The following is a 26,896-nucleotide window of genomic DNA, read 5'->3' as shown; positions in this document are numbered from 1 at the left end:
AAGATCTTTATCTGAACTACCAAAGATGTCGGGTCCAAGCCAAGCCGAGAGGGCTGTTTTGGTAAGCAAAACTGGAAGGGTCGGGATCATGACAAGCTAGCTAACAACATAAATGGGTTAATCTTGGCTCGCTAGTTATTCACTGACGTCTAGCTAGCTATTTTTCTAGCCAACTATTGATTGTTATTATGAGTGTATATTTTCTCATGCGATCTTCTTGCGTGATTTAAAAGGGACATTAAGGACACCTGCTCTGTCCTTGATATAGACTGACCAGGTGAAAGCTATGATCTCTTGTCACTTGTTAAATCCTCTTCAACCGGTGTAGACGAAGGGGAGGACTGAGACCGGTTAATAAGGACTTTTAGACTTGAGAGATGGATTGTGTATGTATGCCATTCAGAGGGTGAACGGTCAAGACAAAATATTGAAGTGCCTTTTGAACGGGGTAGGGTAGTAGGTGCCTGGTGCACCGATTTGTGTCAAGAACTGCAAAGCTACTGGGTTTTTCCACGTTCAACAGTTTCCTGTGTGTATCAAGAATGGTCCACCATCCAAGGGACATCCAGCCAACTGGACACAACTGTGGGAAGCATTGGAGTCAACATGGGAGTCAGCATCCCTGTACGACTCAATATTAGGAAGGCGTCCTTAATGTCTTGTACACTCAATGCCGTAGCGCCTGAATATAACTGCTCTGCTGCCTTGCGTCGGCAAGCTCTGTTCTGCTGGTTGTCAATGACAACGTGATGTACAGTATGATCCAAGTCCTCATAATAGTCACATTGAATGATTGTCACATTTACAGCCTTCGATGGGTGAGGTCACTGCTGCCCTGCCAACCCCATATATCTAGCCTTCTGTACACAGCTCCACCTATAGATCCATAGGTGTCAAGCGTCACATTCAGTCCTCAGGGGTGGGCTTCATCCAAGAGAGAAGATCTATGCAGGGCTTTCTATACAGCTAGTATACAGAAGCAGGTCTCTTAAAGGTACTGGTATGTATGTAGATACACAGGCACAAGAGCAACATGTCTCTGTTGCTTCCTGTCAGATGACATTTCTACCATAGCTTTAGAATGATTCACTCTAATTCTATGATTCGTGCATTCAGGGAAGTAGAACCACGGCATTCTCAGAACACCCGTGGAATTCTAATTGGAACCACGATAATGTGATCATTCTAGAACAGAATAAGCCTATCTATCCTTATCTCTGCTGACCACCACAATAACTATCTTGTTTGTCTCCTCTCTCTCTCTCTTTCACCCCTCTCTCATTCACCCCACCCCTCTCTCGTTCTCTCCCTCCCTCCCTTCCCTCCCCTCAGGAGGAGGAGTTTAACTGGTTGCTGAAAGAGGAGGTCCATGCTGTTTTGAAGCAGCTCCAGGATATACTGAAGGTAAATATTAGTTCTGGGGTGAAGTTTCTCTTTTGTACAGATCTAAGATCAGCTTCCTCTCTCCCTATCCTCACCTTACCGTTAGTGGGGGAAAATCCCAAACTGATCCAAGATCAGCGTCTACAGTCGTGGCCAAAAGTTTTGAGAATGACACAAATATTAATTTTCACAAAGTCTGCTGCCTCAGTTTGTATGATGGCAATTTGCATATACTCCAGAATGTTATGAAGAGTGATCAGATGAATTGTAATTCATCTGATCGAACTCCCTCTTTGCCATGCAAATGAACTGAATCCCCCAAAAACATTTCCACTGCATTTCAGCCCTGCCACAAAAGGACCAGCTGACATCATGTCAGTGATTCTCTCGTTAACACAGGTGTGAGTGTTGACGAGGACAAGGCTGGAGATCACTCTGTCATGCAGATTGAGTTCGAATAACAGACTGGAAGCTTCAAAAGGAGGGTGGTGCTTGGAATCATTGTTTTTCCTCTGTCAACCATACGTGGACCACCCATACGTAGAATGTATGCACACATGACTGTAAGTCGCTTTGGATAAAAGCGTCTGCTAAATGGCATTTATTATTATTATTATTATATTATTATATATTATGACTACCTCAAATCAAATGTATTTATATAGCCCTTCGTACATCAGCTGATATCTCAAAGTGCTGTACAGAAACCCAGCCTAAAACCCCAAACAGCAAGTGATGCAGGTGTAGAAGCACGGTGGCTAGGAAAAACTCACTAGAAAGGCCAAAACCTAGGAAGAAACCGAGAGAGGAACCAGGCTATGTGGGGTGGCCAGTCCTCTTCTGGCTATGCCGGGTGGAGATTATAACAGAACATGGCCAAGATGTTCAAATGTTCATAAATGACCAGCATGGTCGTATAATAATAAGGCAGAACAGTTGAAACTGGAGCAGCAGCACGGTCAGGTGGACTGGGGACAGCAAGGAGTCATCATGTCAGATAGTCCTAGGGCTCAGGTCCTCCGAGAGAGGGAAAGAGAGAAGGAGATAATTAGAGAACGCTCACTTAGATTCACACAGGACACCGAATAGGACAGGAGAAGTACTCCAGATATAACAAACTGACCCTAGCCCCCCGACACATAAACTACTGCAGCATAAATACTGGAGGCTGAGACAGGGAAGGAAACACGTGCCATCATCATTGCTTTGCACAAAATTGGCTTCACAGGCAAGGATATTGCTGCCAGTAAAATTGCACTTAAACAACCATTTATCGGATCATCAAGAACTTCAAGGAGAGCGGTTCAATTGTTGTGAAGAAGGCTTCAGGGCGCCCAAGAAAGTCCAGCAAGTGCCAGGACCATCTCCTAAAGTTGATTCAGCTGTGGGATCGGGGCACCACCAGTATAGAGCTTGCTCAGGAATGGCAGCAGGCAGGTGTGAGTGCATCTGCACGGACAGTGAGGCGAAGACTTTTGGAGGATGGCCTGGTGTCAGGAAGGGCAGCAAAGAAGCCATTTCTCTCCAGGAAAAACATCAGGGACAGACTGATATTCTGCAAAAGGTACAGGGATTGGACTGCTGAGGACTGGGATAAAGTCATTTTCTCTGATGAATCCCCTTTCCGGTTGTTTGGGGCTTCCGGAAAAAAGCTTGTCTGGAGAAGACAAGGTGAGCGCTACCATCAGTCCTGTGTCATGCCAACAGTAAAGCATCCTGAGACCATTCATGTGTGGGGTTGCTTCTCAGCCAAGGGAGTGGGCTCACTCACAATTTTGCATAATAACACAGCCATGAATAAAGAATGGTACCAACGCATCCTCCTGAGAGCAACTTCTCCCAACCATCCAGGAACAGTTTGGTGACGAACAAGGCCTTTTCCAGCATGATGGAGCACTTTGCCATAAGGCAAAAGTCATAACTAACTAACTAAATAACTAAGTGGCTCGGGAACAAAACATTGATATTTTGGGTCCATGGCCAGGAAACTCCCCAGACCTTAATCCCATTGAGAACTTGTGGTCAATCCTCAAGAGGCGGGTGGACAAACAAAAACCCACAAATTCTGACAAACTCCAAGCATTGATTATGAAAGAATGGGCTGCCATCAGTCAGGATGTGGCCCAGAAGTTAATTGACAGCATGCCATCAGTCAGGATGTGGCCCAGAAGTTAATTGACAGCATGCCATCAGTCAGGATGTGGCCCAGAAGTTAATTGGCAGCATGCCATCAGTCAGGATGTGGTCCAGAAGTTAATTGACAGCATGCCATCAGTCAGGATGTGGCCCAGAAGTTAATTGACAGCATACCATCAGTCAGGATGTGGCCCAGAAGTTAATTGACAGCATACCATCAGTCAGGATGTGGCCCAGAAGTTAATTGACAGCATGCCATCAGTCAGGATGTGGCCCAGAAGTTAATTGACAGCATGCCATCAGTCAGGATGTGGCCCAGAAGTTAATTGACAGCATGCCATCAGTCAGGATGTGGCCCAGAAGTTAATTGACAGCATGCCATCAGTCAGGATGTGGCCCAGAAGTTAATTGACAGCATGCCAGGGTGGATTAGAGTCCTTGAAAAAGAAGGGTCAACACTGCAAATATTGACTCTTTGCATCAATCAACTTCATGTAATTGTCAATAAAAGCCTTTGACACTTATGAAATGCTTGTAAATATACTTTAGTATTCCATAGTAACATCTGACAAAAATATCTAAAGACACTGAAGCATAAAATTAATATTTGTGTCATTCTCAAAACTTTTGGCCACGACTGTAGGATCAACCCAACAACTAAGTATTGGCTCCATGGGATCAAAGAGCTCCGACCCCAACACAAGACTGTCACTGAGGTGTCTTAACACTGCTGAGTTGTCAATATTGGGTTGGACCTAGCTGTGGTACACTGACCCCATAGCCATCGAGGAGGATCCTATAAGAGGAGATTGTCATGACTAAGGATAAACCATGTATTGGACCTAGCTGTGGTACACTGACCCCATAGCCATGTATTGGACCTAGCTGTGGTACACTGACCCCAGAGCCATCGAGGAGGATCCGATAAGAGGAGATTATCATGACTAAGGATAAACCATGTAGAACAAGTGCATTCCAAGACATTTTAACTTTGGCTAGTTTGTTGTGTAACTAAATTCTTCAAATGTTGTGTGATTTCGGCGTACTGTTGTCAGAGTTGATTGCTATTTGTACTCGCGCTTCTCAAGACATTTGATTGAATTATTAATGGAGATATTTACAGTGCTGTAACTAGATTGTGTACAGGTTTATTATACTGAACCAAAATATAATCGCAACATGCAGCAATTTCATTGATTTTTACTGAGTTACAGTTCATATGATGAAATCAGTCAAATTAAATACATTCATTAGGCCCTAATCTATGGATTTCACATGACTGGGAATACAGACATGCATCTGTTGGTCACACATACCTCTAATGGGCCTCAGGATCTCGTCAGGGTATTTTTGTGCGTTCAAATTACCATAGATTAAAATGCAGTTGTGTTTGTTGTCCGTAGCTTATGCCTGCCCAGACCATAACCCCACTGTCACCATGGGGACCTCTGTTCACATCATTGATATCAGCAAACACCATACCATAACCCCACTGTCACCATGGGGACCTCTGTTCACATCATTGATATCAGCAAACACCATACCATAACCCCACTGTCACCATGGGGACCTCTGTTCACATCATTGATATCAGCAAACCGCTCGCCCACACAACGCCATACACGTGGCCACACAACGCCATACACGTGGCCACACAACGCCATACACGTGGTCACACGACGCCATACACGTGGTCACACGACGCCATACACGTGGCCACACAACGCCATACACGTGGCCACACAACGCCATACACGTGGCCACACGACGCCATACACGTGGCCACACGACGCCATACACGTGGTCACACGACGCCATACACGTGGTCACACAACGCCATACACGTGGTCACACAACGCCATACACGTGGTCACACAACGCCATATACATGGTCACACAACGCCATACACGTGCCCACACAACGCCATACACGTGCCCACACAACGCCATACACGTGCCCACACAACGCCATACACGTGGCCACACAACGCCATACACGTGGCCATACACGTGGCCACACAACGCCATACACGTGGCCATACACGTGGCCACACAACGCCATACACGTGGTCACACACCGCCATACACGTGGTCACACACCGCCATACACGTGGTCACACACCGCCATACACGTGGCCACACAACACCATACACGTGGCCACACAACGCCATACACGTGGTCACACAACGCCATACACGTGGCCACACAACGCCATACACGTGGCCACACAACGCCATACACGTGGCCACACAACGCCATACACGTGGCCACACAACGCCATACACGTGGCCACACAACGCCATACACGTGGTCACACAACGCCATACACGTGCCCACACAACGCCATACACGTGCCCACACAACGCCATACACGTGGTCACACAACGCCATACACGTGGTCTGCGGTTGTGAGGCCGGTTGGACGAGGTTGGAAAACGAGGTTGGAGGTGGCTTATAGTAGAGGAATGAACATTCACTTTTCTGGCTACATCTGGTGGACATCAGCGTAGCCTAGTGGTTAGAGTGTAGAGGCGACAGGTAGCCTAGTGGTTAGAGTGTAGAGGCGACAGGTAGCCTAGTGGTTAGAGTGTAGAGGTGGCAGCGTAGCCTAATGGTTAGAGCGTAGAGGCGACAGGTAGCCTAGTGGTTAGAGTGTAGAGGCGGCAGCGTAGCCTAGTGGTTAGAGCGTTGGACTAGTAACCGGAAGGTTGCGAGTTCAAACCCCCGAGCTGACAAGGTACAAATCTGTCGTTCTGCCCCTGAACAGGCAGTTAACCCACTGTTCCCAGGCCGTCATTGAAAATAAGAATATGTTCTTAACTGACTTGCCTGGTTAAATAATGGTAAAATATATATATATATTTTTAAAATAAACATTCCTGCAGTCAGCATGCCAATTGTACACTCCCTCAACTGGAGACCACCGTGGCATTGTGTTGTGTGACAAAACTGCAAATTTTAGAGTGGCCTTTTATTGTCCCCAGCACGAGGTGCACCTGTGTAATGGTTATGTTTACATTTACATTTAAGTCATTTAGCAGACGCTCTTATCCAAATTTAATCTGCTTCTTGATATGCCACACCTGTCAGGTGGATGGATTATCTTGGTAAAGGAGAAATGCTCACTAACGGGGATGTAAACACATTTGACCACAACATTTGAGGGAAATAAGCTTTTTGTGCGTGTAGAACATTTCTGGGATCTTTTATTTCAGCTCATGAAACATGGGACCAACACTTTACATGATGCATTTATATATTTGTTCAGTGTAGATTGTGTTCTGTATAACTAGATTGTGTTCTGTAGAACTAGATTGTGTTCTGTAGAACTAGATTGTGTTCTGTAGAACTAGATTGTGTTCTGTAGAACTAGATTGTGTTCTGTAGAACTAGATTGTGTTCTGTAGAACTAGATTGTGTTCTGTAGAACTAGATTGTGTTCTGTAGAACTAGATTGTGTTCTGTAGAACTAGATTGTGTTCTGTGTTTATGTCACCAGGAGGCATCCAGGAGGTTCTCCATTCCCACCCCAGGACTGGAGAACCAACTGAAACAGGAGAACTTCATCCTGGGCAGCTCAACGTAAGTCTTGGAGGGATTCATTCGTTGATTTGATTGGTTAATTGATCAGTTGGGTGATTTGATTGGTTGAGTTAGTGACTTTTGATTCTTTTATTAGCCATTTAAAAAACATAAAATGTGTCTCCTTGATTCATAGCAATACAATACACAATGTAAGACAGGTAGCCTAGTGGTCAGAGCAGGTAGCCTAGTGGTCAGAGCAGGTAGCCTAGTGGTCAGAGCAGGTAGCCTAGTGGTTAGAGCAGGTAGCCTAGTGGTCAGAGCAGGTAGCCTAGTGGTTAGAGCAGGTAGCCTAGTGGTTAGAGCAGGTAGCCTAGTGGTTAGAGCAGGTAGCCTAGTGGTTAGAGCAGGTAGCCTAGTGGTTAGAGCAGGTAGCCTAGTGGTTAGAGCAGGTAGCCTAGTGGTTAGAGCAGGTAGCCTAGTGGTTAGAGCAGGTTGCCTAGTGGTTAGAGCAGGTAGCCTAGTGGTTAGCAGGTAGCCTAGTGGTCAGAGCAGGTAGCCTAGTGGTTAGAGCAGGTAGCCTAGTGGTCAGAGCAGGTAGCCTAGTGGTCAGAGCAGGTAGCCTAGTGGTTAGAGCAGGTTGCCTAGTGGTTAGAGGTAGCCTAGTGGTTAGAGCAGGTTGCCTAGTGGTTAGAGCAGGTAGCCTAGTGGTCAGAGCAGGTAGCCTAGTGGTTAGAGCAGGTAGCCTAGTGGTTAGAGCAGGTAGCCTAGTGGTTAGAGCAGGTAGCCTAGTGGTTAGAGCAGGTAGCCTAGTGGTTAGAGCAGGTAGCCTAGTGGTTAGAGCAGGTAGCCTAGTGGTCAGAGCAGGTAGCCTAGTGGTCAGAGCAGGTAGCCTAGTGGTCAGAGCAGGTAGCCTAGTGGTCAGAGCAGGTAGCCTAGTGGTCAGAGCAGGTAGCCTAGTGGTTAGAGCAGGTAGCCTAGTGGTTAGAGCAGGTAGCCTAGTGGTTAGAGCAGGTAGCCTAGTGGTTAGAGCAGGTAGCCTAGTGGTTAGAGCAGGTAGCCTAGTGGTTAGAGCAGGTAGCAGGGTAGCCTAGTGGTTAGAGCAGGTAGCCTAGTGGTTAGAGGGGCAGGTGGCCTAACTGTGGTTAGAGCAGGTAGCCTAGTGGTTAGAGAACAGGTAGCCTAGTGGTTTAGAGGCAGGTAGCCTAGTGGTTAGAGGCAGGTAGCCTAGTGGTTAGAGGCAGGTAGCCTAGTGGTAGAGCAGGTAGCCTAGTGGTTAGAGGCAGGTAGCCTAGTGGTTAGAGGCAGGTAGCCTAGTGGTTAGAGGCAGGTAGCCTAGTGGTTAGAGGCAGGTAGCCTAGTGGTTAGAGGCAGGTAGCCTAGTGGTTAGAGGCAGGTAGCCTAGTGGTTAGAGGCAGGTAGCCTAGTGGTTAGAGCAGGTAGCCTAGTGGTTAGAGGGGCGGTAAAAGCGCTGGGCCAGTAACTGAAAGGTTGCTTGATAAAATCCCAGAGCTGACAAGGTAAAAATCTTGTCGTTCTGCCCCTGAACAAGGCAGTTAACCCCCTTCTGTTAACATGTTTATACATTACACAACCTTCTGTTTACAGACATCAACACCTTTCTAATCTGCCGGGATTTGAGTCTATGACAAGGTGACATTATGACATAGGACTCAGGTCAACAGTAGTGTGTAGGGGACAGGGTTCTATCTGGGACTTCCACAGTGTCATTATGACATAGGACTCAGGTCAACAGGTTTTGTCAGTAGTGTAGTGTGTAGGGGACAGGGTTCTGTCTGGGACTTCCACAGTGTCATTATGACATAGGACTCAGGTCAACAGTAGAGTAGTGTGTAGGGGACAGGGTTCTGTCTGGGACTTCCACAGTGTCATTATGACATAGGACTCAGGTCAACAGTAGTGTGTAGGGGACAGGGTTCTATCTGGGACTTCCACAGTGTCGTTATGACATAGGACTCAGGTCAACAGTAGTGTGTTTTAGGGGACAGGGTTCTATCTGGGACTTCCTCAGTGTCGTTATGAGTCTTGTGAGTCCTGCTGTCTTGTCTTCACAGCATGGACCAGGTGAAATGTCAGTACTGACTCTACAGGGAGAAGCCCTGACTCAAGCTGTGAGTGTCTCCTTCCTCTGGTTCTAGACTGTTCTCTGTAAACATTCTCACCGGCAGTGTTTGACTGTGTTTTAGTAGAGAACATGTCACAATGTCAGGTTCTGTCTGTAATGTGTTTTAGTAGAGAACATGTCAGGTTCTGTCTGTAATGTGTTTTAGTAGAGAACATGTCACAATGTCAGGTTCTGTCTGTAATGTGTTTTAGTAGAGAACATGTCACAATGTCAGGTTCTGTCTGTAATGTGTTTTAGTAGAGAACATGTCAGGTTCTGTCTGTAATGTGTTTTAGTAGAGAACATGTCACAATGTCAGGTTCTGTCTGTAATGTGTTTTAGTAGTGAGAACATGTCAGGTTCTGTCTGTAATGTGTTTTAGTAGAGAACATGTCAGGTTCTGTCTGTAATGTGTTTTAGTAGAGAACATGTCACAATGTCAGGTTCTGTCTGTAATGTGTTTTAGTAGAGAACATGTCAGGTTCTGTCTGTAATGTGTTTTAGTAGAGAACATGTCAGGTTCTGTCTGTAATGTGTTTTAGTAGAGAACATTCTTCTGTCTGTAATGTGTTTTAGTAGAGAACATGTCAGGTTCTGTCTGTAATGTGTTTTAGTAGAGAACATGTTCAAATGTCAGGTTCTGTCTGTAATGTGTTTTAGTAGAGAACATGTCAGGTTCTGTCTGTAATGTGTTTTAGTAGAGAACATGTCACAATGTCAGGTTCTGTCTGTAATGTGTTTTAGTAGAGAACATGTCAGGTTCTGTCTGTAATGTGTTTTAGTAGAGAACATGTCAGGTTCTGTCTGTAATGTGTTTTAGTAGAGAACATGTCACAATGTCAGGTTCTGTCTGTAATGTGTTTTAGTAGAGAACATGTCAGGTTCTGTCTGTAATGTGTTTTAGTAGAGAACATGTCAGGTTCTGTCTGTAATGTGTTTTAGTAGAGAACATGTCAGGTTCTGTCTGTAATGTGTTTTAGTAGAGAACATGTCACAATGTCAGGTTCTGTCTGTAATGTGTTTTAGTAGAGAACATGTCAGGTTCTGTCTGTAATGTGTTTTAGTAGAGAACATGTCACAATGTCAGGTTCTGTCTGTAATGTGTTTTAGTAGAGAACATGTCAGGTTCTGTCTGTAATGTGTTTTAGTAGAGAACATGTCAGGTTCTGTCTGTAATGTGTTTTAGTAGAGAACATGTCACAATGTCAGGTTCTGTCTGTAATGTGTTTTAGTAGAGAACATGTCACAATGTCAGGTTCTGTCTGTAATGTGTTTTAGTAGAGAACATGTCACAATGTCAGGTTCTGTCTGTAATGTGTTTTAGTAGAGAACATGTCAGGTTCTGTCTGTAATGTGTTTTAGTAGAGAACATGTCACAATGTCAGGTTCTGTCTGTAATGTGTTTTAGTAGAGAACATGTCAATGTGTTTTAGTAGAAACATGTCAGGTTCTGTCTGTAATGTGTTTTAGTAGAGAACATGTCAGGTTCTGTCTGTAATGTGTTTTAGTAGAGAACATGTCAGGTTCTGTCTGTAATGTGTTTTAGTAGAGAACATGTCAGGTTCTGTCTGTAATGTGTTTTAGTAGAGAACATGTCACAATGTCAGGTTCTGTCTGTAATGTGTTTTAGTAGAGAACATGTCACAATGTCAGGTTCTGTCTGTAATGTGTTTTAGTAGAGAACATGTCAGGTTCTGTCTGTAATGTGTTTTAGTAGAGAACATGTCACAATGTCAGGTTCTGTCTGTAATGTGTTTTAGTAGAGAACATGTCACAATGTCAGGTTCTGTCTGTAATGTGTTTTAGTAGAGAACATGTCAGGTTCTGTCTGTAATGTGTTTTAGTAGAGAACATGTCACAATGTCAGGTTCTGTCTGTAATGTGTTTTAGTAGAGAACATGTCACAATGTCAGGTTCTGTCTGTAATGTGTTTTAGTAGAGAACATGTCAGGTTCTGTCTGTAATGTGTTTTAGTAGAGAACATGTCAGGTTCTGTCTGTAATGTGTTTTAGTAGAGAACATGTCAGGTTCTGTCTGTAATGTGTTTTAGTAGAGAACATGTCACAATGTCAGGTTCTGTCTGTAATGTGTTTTAGTAGAGAACATGTCAGGTTCTGTCTGTAATGTGTTTTAGTAGAGAACATGTCACAATGTCAGGTTCTGTCTGTAATGTGTTTTAGTAGAGAACATGTCACAATGTCAGGTTCTGTCTGTAATGTGTTTTAGTAGAGAACATGTCAGGTTCTGTCTGTAATGTGTTTTAGTAGAGAACATGTCAGGTTCTGTCTGTAATGTGTTTTAGTAGAGAACATGTCAGGTTCTGTCTGTAATGTGTTTTAGTAGAGAGAACATGTCACAATGTCAGGTTCTGTCTGTAATGTGTTTTAGTAGAGAACATGTCACAATGTCAGGTTCTGTCTGTAATGTGTTTTAGTAGAGAACATGTCAGGTTCTGTCTGTAATGTGTTTTAGTAGAGAACATGTCAGGTTCTGTCTGTAATGTGTTTTAGTAGAGAACATGTCAGGTTCTGTCTGTAATGTGTTTTAGTAGAGAACATGTCAGGTTCTGTCTGTAATGTGTTTTAGTAGAGAACATGTCAGTCAGGTTCTGTCTGTAATGTGTTTTAGTAGAGAACATGTCACAATGTCAGGTTCTGTCTGTAATGTGTTTTAGTAGAGAACATGTCACAATGTCAGGTTCTGTCTGTAATGTGTTTTAGTAGAGAACATGTCACTGTCTGTAATGTGTTTTAGTAGAGAACATGTCACAATGTTCTGTCTGTAATGTGTTTTAGTAGAGAACATGTCAGGTTCTGTCTGTAATGTGTTTTAGTAGAGAACATGTCAGGTTCTGTCTGTAATGTGTTTTAGTAGAGAACATGTCAGGTTCTGTCTGTAATGTGTTTTAGTAGAGAACATGTCACAATGTCAGGTTCTGTCTGTAATGTGTTTTAGTAGAGAACATGTCAGGTTCTGTCTGTAATGTGTTTTAGTAGAGAACATGTCAGGTTCTGTCTGTAATGTGTTTTAGTAGAGAACATGTCACAATGTCAGGTTCTGTCTGTAATGTGTTTTAGTAGAGAACATGTCAGGTTCTGTCTGTAATGTGTTTTAGTAGAGAACATGTCACAATGTCAGGTTCTGTCTGTAATGTGTTTTAGTAGAGAACATGTCAGGTTCTGTCTGTAATGTGTTTTAGTAGAGAACATGTCACAATGTCAGGTTCTGTCTGTAATGTGTTTTAGTAGAGAACATGTCAGGTTCTGTCTGTAATGTGTTTTAGTAGAGAACATGTCACAATGTCAGGTTCTGTCTGTAATGTGTTTTAGTAGAGAACATGTCACAATGTCAGGTTCTGTCTGTAATGTGTTTTAGTAGAGAACATGTCAGGTTCTGTCTGTAATGTGTTTTAGTAGAGAACATGTCACAATGTCAGGTTCTGTCTGTAATGTGTTTTAGTAGAGAACATGTCACAATGTCAGGTTCTGTCTGTAATGTGTTTTAGTAGAGAACATGTCAGGTTCTGTCTGTAATGTGTTTTAGTAGAGAACATGTCAGGTTCTGTCTGTAATGTGTTTTAGTAGAGAACATGTCACAATGTCAGGTTCTGTCTGTAATGTGTTTTAGTAGAGAACATGTCACAATGTCAGGTTCTGTCTGTAATGTGTTTTCTGTAATGTGTTTTAGTAGAGAACATGTCACAATGTCAGGTTCTGTCTGTAATGTGTTTTAGTAGAGAACATGTCACAATGTCAGGTTCTGTCTGTAATGTGTTTTAGTAGAGAACATGTCACAATGTCAGGTTCTGTCTGTAATGTGTTTTAGTAGAGAACATGTCACAATGTCAGGTTCTGTCTGTAATGTGTTTTAGTAGAGAACATGTCAGGTTCTGTCTGTAATGTGTTTTAGTAGAGAACATGTCAGGTTCTGTCTGTAATGTGTTTTAGTAGAGAACATGTCACAATGTCAGGTTCTGTCTGTAATGTGTTTTAGTAGAGAACATGTCAGGTTCTGTCTGTAATGTGTTTTAGTAGAGAACATGTCAGGTTCTGTCTGTAATGTGTTTTAGTAGAGAACATGTCACTGTCTGTAATGTGTTTTAGTGTCAGGTTCTGTCTGTAATGTGTTTTAGTAGAGAACATGTCACAATGTCAGGTTCTGTCTGTAATGTGTTTTAGTAGAGAACATGTCACAATGTCAGGTTCTGTCTGTAATGTGTTTTAGTAGAGAACATGTCACAATGTCAGGTTCTGTCTGTAATGTGTTTTAGTAGAGAACATGTCAGGTTCTGTCTGTAATGTGTTTTAGTAGAGAACATGTCAGGTTCTGTCTGTAATGTGTTTTAGTAGAGAACATGTCACAATGTCAGGTTCTGTCTGTAATGTGTTTTAGTAGAGAACATGTCACAATGTCAGGTTCTGTCTGTAATGTGTTTTAGTAGAGAACATGTCACAATGTCAGGTTCTGTCTGTAATGTGTTTTAGTAGAGAACATGTCACAATGTCAGGTTCTGTCTGTAATGTGTTTTAGTAGAGAACATGTCAGGTTCTGTCTGTAATGTGTTTTAGTAGAGAACATGTCAGGTTCTGTCTGTAATGTGTTTTAGTAGAGAACATGTCACAATGTCAGGTTCTGTCTGTAATGTGTTTTAGTAGAGAACATGTCACAATGTCAGGTTCTGTCTGTAATGTGTTTTAGTAGAGAACATGTCAGTGTTTTAGTAGAGAACATGTTCTGTCTGTAATGTGTTTTAGTAGAGAACATGTCACAATGTCAGGTTCTGTCTGTAATGTGTTTTAGTAGAGAACATGTCACAATGTCAGGTTCTGTCTGTAATGTGTTTTAGTAGAGAACATGTCACAATGTCAGGTTCTGTCTGTAATGTGTTTTAGTAGAGAACATGTCACAATGTCAGGTTCTGTCTGTAATGTGTTTTAGTAGAGAACATGTCAGGTTCTGTCTGTAATGTGTTTTAGTAGAGAACATGTCACAATGTCAGGTTCTGTCTGTAATGTGTTTTAGTAGAGAACATGTCAGGTTCTGTCTGTAATGTGTTTTAGTAGAGAACATGTCACAATGTCAGGTTCTGTCTGTAATGTGTTTTAGTAGAGAACATGTCACAATGTCAGGTTCTGTCTGTAATGTGTTTTAGTAGAGAACATGTCAGGTTCTGTCTGTAATGTGTTTTAGTAGAGAACATGTCAGGTTCTGTCTGTAATGTGTTTTAGTAGAGACATGTCACATGTCAGGTTCTGTCTGTAATGTGTTTTAGTAGAGAACATGTCACAATGTCAGGTTCTGTCTGTAATGTGTTTTAGTAGAGAACATGTCACAATGTCAGGTTCTGTCTGTAATGTGTTTTAGTAGAGAAACATGTCACAATGTCAGGTTCTGTCTGTAATGTGTTTTAGTAGAGAACATGTCAGGTTCTGTCTGTAATGTGTTTTAGTAGAGAACATGTCAGGTTCTGTCTGTAATGTCTGTAATGTTTTAGTAGAGAACATGTCACAATGTCAGGTTCTGTCTGTAATGTGTTTGATTGCTTTGTCTTCGCAGGACATCAATCTGAAAACTGCTAAAAGCAACCAAGTGATGCATTTCACATTCAGGGATGATAAGCACTGGAAATTACAACAGGTACTGTGTCTCTCTGTGTCTCTCTGTGTCTCTCTGTGTCTCTCTGTGTCTCTCTGTGTGTCTCTGTGTCTCTCTGTGTCTCTGTGTCTCTGTGTCTCTCTGTGTCTCTGTCTCTCTCTGTCTCTCTCTGTGTCTCTCTGTGTCTCTCTGTGTGTCTCTGTGTCTCTCTGTGTGTCTCTGTGTCTCTCTGTCTCTGTGTCTCTCTGTGTCTCTGTCTCTCTCTGTGTCTCTCTGTGTCTCTCTGTGTCTCTCTGTGTCTCTCTGTCTCTCTGTGTCTCTCTGTCTCTCTGTCTCTCTCTGTCTCTGTCTCTCTCTGTCTCTCTGTCTCTCTGTGTGTCTCTGTGTCTCTCTGTGTGTCTCTGTGTGTCTCTGTGTCTCTCTGTCTGTGTCTGTGTCTCTCTGTGTCTCTCTGTGTCTCTGTCTCTCTGTCTCTCTGTCTCTGTGTCTCTCTGTGTCTCTCTGTCTTGTTTCAAGTTGTAATGTCATGTGCGCAAGTACAGTGAAATGCCTTTGTTGCCTCTAAACCAAGAATCATCAACTAGATTCAGTCACAACGTTTTCTTGAGAGGATGGTCGGGAGTCAGTACGAAATAAAACCAATATTTATAAGATTTCGAATTGATTGACCGCGAGAAGCCTCAAAAGATATAATATTAGATTAAAATCATAATCATTTCAAACCCTGATTACATTTGGGGACATGGCCCTGCGTAGGGTGCCGTCTTTCAGATGGGACGTTAAAATGGGTGTCCTGACTCTCTGTGGTCATTCAAAATCCCATTGCATTTAATGTCAGAGTAGAGGTGTACACCCTGGAGTCATGGTGAAATACCCAACCTGGCCACATTCCTAAATTCCCATCTCTCCTCCGATCTAATAATACTGACTCTGTCCCTCCCTCAGATCTAATAATACTGACTCTGTCCCTCCCTCAGATCTAATAATACTGACTCTGTCCCTCCCTCAGATCTAATAATACTGACTCTGTCCCTCCCTCAGATCTAATAATACTGACTCTGTCCCTCCCTCAGATCTAATAATACTGACTCTGTCCCTCTCAGATCTAATAATACTGACTCTGTCTCTCTCCTCAGATCTAATAATACTGACTCTGTCCCTCCCTCAGATCTAATAATACTGACTCTGTCCCTCCCTCAGATCTAATAATACTGACTCTGTCCCTCCCTCAGATCTAATAATACTGACTCTGTCCCTCCTCTCAGATCTAATAATACTGACTCTGTCCCTCCCTCAGATCTAATAATACTGACTCTGTCCCTCCCTCAGATCTAATAATACTGACTCTGTCCCTCCCTCAGATCTAATAATACTGACTCTGTCCCTCCCTCAGATCTAATAATACTGACTCTGTCCCTCCCTCAGATCTAATAATACTGACTCTGTCTCCGTCCTCAGATCTAATAATACTGACTCTGTCCCTCCCTCAGATCTAATAATACTGACTCTGTCCCTCCCTCAGATCTAATAATACTGACTCTGTCCCTCCCTCAGATCTAATAATACTGACTCTGTCCCTCCCTCAGATCTAATAATACTGACTCTGTCCCTCCCTCAGATCTAATAATACTGACTCTGTCTCCGTCTCAGATCTAATAATACTGACTCTGTCCCTCATCTCAGATCTAATAATACTGACTCTGTCCCTCCCTCAGATCTAATAATACTGACTCTGTCCCTCCCTCAGATCTAATAATACTGACTCTGTCCCCATCTCAGATCTAATAATACTGACTCTGTCCCTCCCTCAGATCTAATAATACTGACTCTGTCCCTCCCTCAGATCTAATAATACTGACTCTGTCCTCCATCAGATCTAATAATACTGACTCTGTCCCCATCTCAGATCTAATAATACTGACTCTGTCCCTCCCTCAGATCTAATAATACTGACCCTGTCCCTCCCTCAGATCTAATAATACTGACCCTGTCCCTCCCTCAGATCTAATAATACTGACTCTGTCCCTCTGTCAGATCTAATAATACTGACTCTGTCCCTCTGTCAGATCTAATAATACTGACTCTGTCTCTCCCTCAGATCTAATAATACTGACTCTGTCCCTCCCTCAGATCTAATAATACTGACTCTGTCAGCTCCCTCAGATCTAATAATACTGACTCTGTCCCACACAGCTCAGATCTAATAATACTGACTCTGTCCCTCTGTCAGATCTAATAATACTGACTCTGTCTAAGATCTAATAATACTGACTCTGTCCCTCCCTCAGATCTAATAATACTGACTCTGTCCCCATCTCAGATCTAATAATACTGACTCTGTCCCAGGTCAGATCTAATAATACTGACTCTGTCCCCGTCTCAGATCTAATAATACTGACTCTGTCCCTCCCTCAGATCTAATAATACTGACTCTGTCCCCATCCCTCAGATCTAATAATACTGACTCTGTCCCTCCCTCAGATCTAATAATACTGACTCTGTCTCTCCCTCAGATCTAATAATACTGACTCTGTCCCCGTCTCTCCCTCAGATCTAATAATACTGACTCTGTCCCTCTGTTTCTACATAATACTGACTCTGTCCCTGTCTCTCCCTCACTATCCAGGATGCTAGGAACCATGTGAATCAGGCTCTGCAGCTTCTGAGTGGTAGACTACAGAGCTACCACTTTAAGACTGGGGCTGAGGTCAACAAGGTAGGAACACACACACAGCTACCACTTTAAGACTGGGGCTGAGGGTAACAAGGTTAGACTTTCCACCATTAGAAAACACGATAATTACACACCATGTCAGAAATTAACTGCTTTCTGTGTCATAGCATTAGCTAACAGATATAACAGATTAGACTACACTCACACAAGTGGTTTTACACTCACTTTATGTCACTACACACCATTAGACTACACTACACATCATTAGACTACACTACACACCATTAGACTACACTACACACCATTAGACTACACTACACACCATTAGACTACACTACACACCATTAGACTACACTACACATCATTAGACTACACTACACATCATTAGACTACACTACACATCATTAGTCTACACTACACACCATTAGACTACACTACACACCATTAGACTACACTACACCATTAGACTACACTACACACCATTAGACTACACTACACACCATTAGACTACACTACACACCATTAGACTACACTACACACCATTAGACTACACTACACATCATTAGACTACACTACACACCATTAGACTACACTACACATCATTAGACTACACTACACATCATTAGACTACACTACACATCATTAGACTACACTACACATCATTAGTCTACACTACACACCATTAGACTACACACCATTAGACTACACATCATTAGACTACACTACACATCACACACCATTAGACTACACTACACACCATTAGACTACACTACACACCATTAGACTACACTACACACATTAGACTACACTACACACCATTAGACTACACTACACACCATTAGACTACACTACACACCATTAGACTACACTACACACCATTAGACTACACTACACGTCATTAGACTACACTACACACTCATTAGACTACACTACACACCATTAGACTACACTACACACCATTAGACTACACTACACACCATTAGTCTACACTACACATCATTACTACACTATTAGACTACACTACACACCATTAGACTACACTACACACCATTAGACTACACTACACATCATTAGACTACACATCATTAGTCTACACTACACACATTAGATTTACAACTTTGCTCCACCATGTACCCGTTCATTACCTAGAACAACTTTTCCATCCCAGAGTACATCTCTTCATTTCCATTAGATCTCAGGTTGTATTTGTTCCCAGTTGATGACTACAGTTGATGATGACTGATGATTAGTTGTTGTAGCTGATGGACCATTGATGCTCCAGCTGACCAGGGCTACACTAACCGCCTCACCACTCCGGCAGCCATTAGACCCTGCCGGACTGGCAACCAGCGGCCTCATGGTGAGTCTCTCATAGGTTATAGGTCATAGCAGAGAAACTGGTCTCGCCGTCTACTTAGCAATTTACATCACAATGACTCTCTCGCTCTCTGTCTCTTTCTCTCACTCTCTCCTTCTCCAGAAAACTTCACTCCTCCAATGCCAGGCGACACCATGGTGAACTTCTATATCAACCTGACACCTGTTAGACTGTCTACACTGCACGCAATTAGCCCAACACCACCATTAGGTACACAATCACAAACTCTCATGCAGATACAGTCTGCGGATCGAATCCATCCCTTAGACGACTTTCACAAAACAAGATCACAGCTGTTAGTTCTGTAATCACATGTGGTATTGTGAAGATGCATCAGTTTGTCTACCTGTGGTGTTTAGACAGAACTTCAAGCCATTGAAGCTCACGTGTTACACACCCCGGAGCCATGTTGTAACACTGCATTAGATACACTAAGGCTTCACATCATGTAGGTCACTAACACGTTCAGATGGACTGTCTGTGGTCAGTACAGGATCTTTTCATGTCCATTTCATATCTGGTTGACGTGAAGATATTCCATTAGTCTCTAACAATACTAACTACCATTTAATTAAATAAATAAAAATTGTCACTAGTCAGCTGCATAGTAAATTATGCTTGTTGGGTCTAACCCTGAGTCCTCTCATTTCTGAACACTTTCACACACACAGTTCCCACACTTGTTTAAACACACAGTTCCCAACTTGATTAAACACACACAGTTCACCAACTTGATTAAACACACAGTTCCCAACATTGTTTAAACACACACAGTGCCCAACTTGTTTAAACACACACCCATTAGACTAAACACACACAGTTCCCAGACTTGATTAAACACCATTAGTTCCCAACTTGTTTAAACACACAGTTCCCAACTTGTTTAAACACACAGTTCACCAACTTAGTTTAAACACACACAGTGCCCAACCTGTTTAAACACACTACACCCAACCTGTTTAAACTACACACACCCAACCTGTTTAAACTACACACAGTTCAACCTGTTTAAACACACACAGTTCCCAACCTGTTTAAACACACACAGTTCCCAACCTGTTTAGACTACACACAGTTCCCATTGTTTAAACACACACAGTTCCCAACCTGTTTAAACACACACAGTTCCCAACCTGTTTAAACACACACAGTTCCCAACCTGTTTAAACACACACAGTTCCCAACCTGTTTAAACACACACAGTGCCCAACCTGTTTAAACACACACAGTTCCCAACCTTAGTTTAAACACACACAGTTCCCAACCTGTTTAAACACACACAGTGCCCAACCTGTTTAAACACACACAGTTCCCAACCTGTTTAAACACACACAGTTCCCAACCTGTTTAAACACACACAGTTCCCAACCTGTTTAAACACACACACCCAACCATTTAAACACACACAGTTCCCAACCTGTTTAAACACACACAGTTCCCAACCTGTTTAAACACACACAGTTCCCAACCTGTTTAAACACACACAGTTCCCAACCTGTTTAAACACACACAGTTCCCAACCTGTTTAAACACACACAGTTCCCAACCTGTTTAAACACACACAGTTCCCAACCTGTTTAAACACACACAGTTCCCAACCTGTTTAAACACACACAGTTCCCAACCTGTTTAAACACACACAGTTCCCAACCTGTTTAAACACACACAGTTCCCAACCTGTTTAAACTACACACAGTTCCCAACCTGTTTAAACACACACAGTTCCCTACCAATTACATCCAACTGCTTTCTGGTTGACCTCTTTCCCTGCTGTCTTCCCCACAGCGAGCTGAACAATGCTAAGTTTGAGGTGAGCCAGGTTCACAAGGTGGAGTGTGTTGTCCCCATGGCTCAACAACACCCATCTTCTTCACCATCTCGCTGCAGCTCTGTCAGCAGCTCAAGGACAAGGTGGGTGACGTCTGTGGGCAGCAGGACACTTTTTTTCCCCAACACTCCCCATTGGTCCACAGAATAAACTGAAGTGAATGAGTAGCTGCGGTATTGGCATTGATTCAGGCTGTGGGTCAGTTGGTATGAAGTAGATTGATTCAGGCTGTGGGTCAGTTGGTATGAAGTAGATTGATTCAGGCTGTGGGTCAGTTGGTATGAAGTAGATTGATTCAGGCTGTGGGTCAGTTGGTATGAAGTAGATTGATTCAGGCTGTGGGTCAGTTGGTATGAAGTAGATTGATTCAGGCTGTGGGTCAGTTGGTATGAAGTAGATTGATTCAGGCTGTGGGTCAGTTGGTATGAAGTAGATTGATTCAGGCTGTGGGTCAGTTGGTATATGAAGTAGATTGATTCAGGCTGTGGGTCAGTTGGTATATGAAGTAGATTGATTCAGGCTGTGGGTCAGTTGGTATATGAAGTAGATTGATTCAGGCTGTGGGTCAGTTGGTATGAAGTAGATTGATTCAGGCTGTGGGTCAGTTGGTATGAAGTAGATTGATTCAGGCTGTGGGTCAGTTGGTATATGAAGTAGATTGATTCAGGCTGTGGGTCAGTTGGTATATGAAGTAGATTGATTCAGGCTGTGGGTCAGTTGGTATATGAAGTAGATTGATTCAGGCTGTGGGTCAGTTGGTATATGAAGTAGATTGATTCAGGCTGTGGGTCAGTTGGTATATGAAGTAGAAGTTGATTCAGGCTGTGGGTCAGTTGGTGATTCAGGCTGTGGGTCAGTTGGTATATGAAGTAGATTGATTCAGGCTGTGGGTCAGTTGGTATGAAGTAGATTGATTCAGGCTGTGGGTCAGTTGGTATATGAAGTAGATTGATTCAGGCTGTGGGTCAGTTGGTATATGAAGTAGATTGATTCAGGCTGTGGGTCAGTTGGTATGAAGTAGATTGATTCAGGCTGTGGTCAGTTGGTATATGAAGTAGATTGATTCAGGCTGTGGGTCAGTTGGTATATAAGTAGATTGATTCAGGCTGTGGGTCAGTTGGTATCTAGATTGATTCAGGCTGTGGGTCAGTTGAAGTATGAAGTAGATTGATTCAGGCTGTGGGTCAGTTGGTATGAAGTAATTGATTCAGGCTGTGGGTCAGTTGGTATGAAGTAGATTGATTCAGGCTGTGGGTCAGTTGGTATGAAGTAGATTGATTCAGGCTGTGGGTCAGTTGGTATGAAGTAGATTGATTCAGGCTGTGGGTCAGTTGGCTATGAAGTAGATTGATTCAGGCTGTGGGTCAGTTGGTATGAAGTAGATTGATTCAGGCTGTGGGTCAACAATGAAGTAGATTGATTCAGGCTGTGGGTCAGTTGGTATGAAGTAGATTGATTCAGGCTGTGGGTCAGTTGGTATGAAGTAGATTGATTCAGGCTGTGGGTCAGTTGGTATGAAGTAGATTGATTCAGGCTGTGGGTCAGTTGGTATGAACCTGATTGATTCAGGCTGTGGGTCAACCTGGTTAAAGTAGATTGATTCAGGCTGTGGGTCAACCTGGTATGAAGTAGATTGATTCAGGCTGTGGGTCAGTTGGTATAAACAGATTGATTCAGGCTGTGGGTCAGTTGGTAAAGTAGATTGATTCAGGCTGTGGGTCAGTTGGTATGAAGTAGATTGATTCAGGCTGTGGGTCAGTTGTGCCCAACCTAGATTGATTCAGGCTGTGGGTCAGTTGGTATGAAGTAGATTGATTCAGGCTGTGGGTCAGTTGGTATGAAGTAGATTGATTCAGGCTGTGGGTCAGTTGGTATGAAGTAGATTGATTCAGGCTGTGGGTCAGTTGGTATGAAGTAGATTGATTCAGGCTGTGGGTCAGTTGGTAAAGTAGATTGATTCAGGCTGTGGGTCAGTTGGTATGAAGTAGATTGATTCAGGCTGTGGGTCAGTTGGTATGTAGATTGATTCAACACTGTGGGTCAGTTGGTCCAGGCTGAAGTAATTGATTCAGGCTGTGGGTCAGTTGGTATTGTAGATTGATTCAGGCTGTGGGTCAGTTGGTATGAAGTAGATTGATTCAGGCTGTGGGTCAGTTGGTATGAAGTAGATTGATTCAGGCTGTGGGTCAGTTGGTATGAAGTAGATTGATTCAGGCTGTGGGTCAGTTGGTATGAAGTAGATTGATTCAGGCTGTGGGTCAGTTGGTATGAAGTAGATTGATTCAGGCTGTGGGTCAGTTGGTATGAAGTAGATTGATTCAGGCTGTGGGTCAGTTGGTATGAAGTAGAGTTAACCGGCTGTTCAGGGGCAGAACGCTGATTCAGGCTGTGGGTCAGTTGGTATGAAGTAGATTGATTCAGGCTGTGGGTCAGTTGGTATGAAGTAGATTGATTCAGGCTGTGGGTCAGTTGGTATGAAGTAGATTGATTCAGGCTGTGGGTCAGTTGGTATGAAGTAGATTGATTCAGGCTGTGGGTCAGTTGGTATATGAAGTAGATTGATTCAGGCTGTGGGTCAGTTGGTATATGAAGTAGATTGATTCAGGCTGTGGGTCAGTTGGTATATGAAGTAGATTGATTCAGGCTGTGGGTCAGTTGGTATATGAAGTAGATTGATTCAGGCTGTGGGTCAGTTGGTATATGAAGTAGATTGATTCAGGCTGTGGGTCAGTTGGTATATGAAGTAGATTGATTCAGGCTGTGGGTCAGTTGGTATGAAGTAGATTGATTCAGGCTGTGGGTCAGTTGGTATGAAGTAGATTGATTCAGGCTGTGGGTCAGTTGGTATATGAAGTAGATTGATTCAGGCTGTGGGTCAGTTGGTATGAAGTAGATTGATTCAGGCTGTGGGTCAGTTGGTATGAAGTAGATTGATTCAGGCTGTGGGTCAGTTGGTATGAAGTAGATTGATTCAGGCTGTGGGTCAGTTGGTATGAAGTAGATTGATTCAGGCTGTGGGTCAGTTGGTATGAAGTAGATTGATTCAGGCTGTGGGTCAGTTGGTATGAAGTAGATTGATTCAGGCTGTGGGTCAGTTGGTATATGAAGTAGATTGATTCAGGCTGTGGGTCAGTTGGTATGAAGTAGATTGATTCAGGCTGTGGGTCAGTTGGTATATGAAGTAGATTGATTCAGGCTGTGGGTCAGTTGGTATGAAGTAGATTGATTCAGGCTGTGGGTCAGTTGGTATGAAGTAGATTGATTCAGGCTGTGGGTCAGTTGGTATGAAGTAGATTGATTCAGGCTGTGGGTCAGTTGGTATGAAGTAGATTGATTCAGGCTGTGGGTCAGTTGGTATGAAGTAGATTGATTCAGGCTGTGGGTCAGTTGGTATGAAGTAGATTGATTCAGGCTGTGGGTCAGTTGGTATGAAGTAGATTGATTCAGGCTGTGGGTCAGTTGGTATGAAGTAGATTGATTCAGGCTGTGGGTCAGTTGGTATGAAGTAGATTGATTCAGGCTGTGGGTCAGTTGGTATGAAGTAGATTGATTCAGGCTGTGGGTCAGTTGGTATGAAGTAGATTGATTCAGGCTGTGGGTCAGTTGGTATGAAGTAGATTGATTCAGGCTGTGGGTCAGTTGGTATGAAGTAGATTGATTCAGGCTGTGGGTCAGTTGGTATGAAGTAGATTGATTCAGGCTGTGGGTCAGTTGGTATGAAGTAGATTGATTCAGGCTGTGGGTCAGTTGGTATGAAGTAGATTGATTCAGGCTGTGGGTCAGTTGGTATGAAGTAGATTGATTCAGGCTGTGGGTCAGTTGGTATGAAGTAGATTGATTCAGGCTGTGGGTCAGTTGGTATGAAGTAGATTGATTCAGGCTGTGGGTCAGTTGGTATGAAGTAGATTGATTCAGGCTGTGGGTCAGTTGGTATGAAGTAGATTGATTCAGGCTGTGGGTCAGTTGGTATGAAGTAGATTGATTCAGGCTGTGGGTCAGTTGGTATGAAGTAGATTGATTCAGGCTGTGGGTCAGTTGGTATGAAGTAGATTGATTCAGGCTGTGGGTCAGTTGGTATGAAGTAGATTGATTCAGGCTGTGGGTCAGTTGGTATGAAGTAGATTGATTCAGGCTGTGGGTCAGTTGGTATGAAGTAGATTGATTCAGGCTGTGGGTCAGTTGGTATGAAGTAGATTGATTCAGGCTGTGGGTCAGTTGGTATGAAGTAGATTGATTCAGGCTGTGGGTCAGTTGGTATGAAGTAGATTGATTCAGGCTGTGGGTCAGTTGGTATGAAGTAGATTGATTCAGGCTGTGGGTCAGTTGGTATGAAGTAGATTGATTCAGGCTGTGGGTCAGTTGGTATGAAGTAGATTGATTCACCTTGTTCAAGTGTGTCTGTAAACTAAAGAAATGTCCGACTCAGAAAAGAGAAGACTGGGAGAGCTGTTTGGCTTCTGTGAAGATGTTCTAAATGGTATTATTGTAATTTTATTTTATTTTAACTAGGCAGTGTAGCCTAGTGGTTAGAGCGTTGGACTCGTAACCGGAAGGTTGCAAGTTCAAACCCCCGAGCTGACATGGTACAAATCTGTCGTTCTGCTCCTGAACAGGCAGTTAACCAACTGTTCCTAGGCCGTCATTGAAAATAAGAATTTGTTCTTAACTGACTTGCCTAGTTAAATAAAGGTAAAAAATAAAAACCAAATTCTTATTTTCAATGACGGCCTAGGAACAGTGGGTTAACTGCCTGTTCAGGGGCAGAACGACAGATTTGTACCTTGTCAGCTCAGGGGTTTGAACTTGCAACCTTCCGGTTACGAGTCCAACGCTCTAACCACTAGGCTACCCTGCCACCTCTACACAGTCTAACCACTAGGCTACCCTGCCGCCTCTACACTCTAACCACTAGGCTACCCTGCCGCCTCTACACTCTAACCACTAGACTACCCTGCCGCCCCTACACTCTAACCACTAGGCTACCTGCCGCCCCTACACTCTAACCACTAGGCTACCCTGCCGCCTCTACATTCTAACCACTAAGCTACCCTGCCGCCTCTACACTCTAACCACTAGGCTACCCTGCCACCTCTACACTCTAACCACTAGGCTACCCTGCCACCTCTACACTCTAACCACTAGGCTACCCTGCCACCTCTACACTCTAACCACTAGGCTACCCTGCCGCCTCTACACTCTAACCACTAGGCTACCCTGCCGCCTCTACACTCTAACCACTAGGCTACCCTGCCGCCTCTACACTCTAACCACTAGGCTACCCTTCCGCCTCTACACTCTAACCACTAGGCTACCCTGCCTAGTTAAAATAAAATCAAATCTAAATCGACTGAGAAGCAGAGAAGTTGTGGCGTATATCCCAGAAAACCATCAAACTGAAAGCTTATGTGCAACACAAAGCCAAGGCACTTCTTTAGTGATCTATATTATAAAGCCTTTATTATATTGGCTCACATTAACTGGATTTTCCTCCTCTTCCTCCTTCTAGATTTCCGTCTTCTCTAGTTTCTGGAACTACCGACCGTACTAACCTCCTGCAGCTAGCTGACCGTCAGAATGCCTTGGTGTTCTAAACCTCCTGCAGCTAGCTGACCGTCAGAATGCCTAGGAGTTCTAAACCTCCTGCAGCTAGCTCACCGTCAGAATGCCTAGGTGTTCTAAACCTCCTGCAGCTAGCTCACCGTCAGAATGCCTAGGTGTTCTAACCTCCTGCAGCTAGCTGACCGTCAGAATGCCTAGGTGTTCTAAACCTCCTGCAGCTAGCTCACCATCAGAATGCCTAGGAGTTCTAACCTCCTGCAGCTAGCTGACCGTCAGAATGCCTAGGTGTTCTAACCTCCTGCAGCTAGCTGACCGTCAGAATGCTTAGGTGTTCTAACCTCCTGCAGCTAGCTGACCGTCAGAATGCCTTGGTGTTCTAAACCTCCTGCAGCTAGCTGACCGTCAGAATGCCTAGGGGTTCTAACCTCCTGCAGCTAGCTGACCGTCAGAATGCCTAGGGGTTCTAACCTCCTGCAGCTAGCTGACCGTCAGAATGCCTAGGTGTTCTAACCTCCTGCAGCTAGCTGACCGTCAGAATGCCTAGGTGTTAGCTGACCGTCAGAATGCCTAGGTGTTCTAACCTCCTGCAGCTAGCTGACCGTCAGAATGCCTAGGTGTTCTAACCTCCTGCAGCTAGCTGACCGTCAGAATGCCTAGGTGTTCTAACCTCCTGCAGCTAGCTGACCGTCAGAATG

General features: G+C 43.6%; 1 pseudogene; it reads left to right on the top strand.

Annotated features, from left to right (window-relative positions):
- LOC124020581 lies at positions 1-26,540 on the top strand (annotated as a pseudogene).
- The last annotated feature ends 356 nt before the right edge of the window (positions 26,541-26,896 follow it).

This window comes from Oncorhynchus gorbuscha, unplaced genomic scaffold (assembly GCF_021184085.1).
Source record: "Oncorhynchus gorbuscha isolate QuinsamMale2020 ecotype Even-year unplaced genomic scaffold, OgorEven_v1.0 Un_scaffold_859, whole genome shotgun sequence".
Lineage (NCBI taxonomy): Eukaryota > Metazoa > Chordata > Actinopteri > Salmoniformes > Salmonidae > Oncorhynchus > Oncorhynchus gorbuscha.
This window is presented reverse-complemented; position numbering and strand designations above follow the sequence as displayed.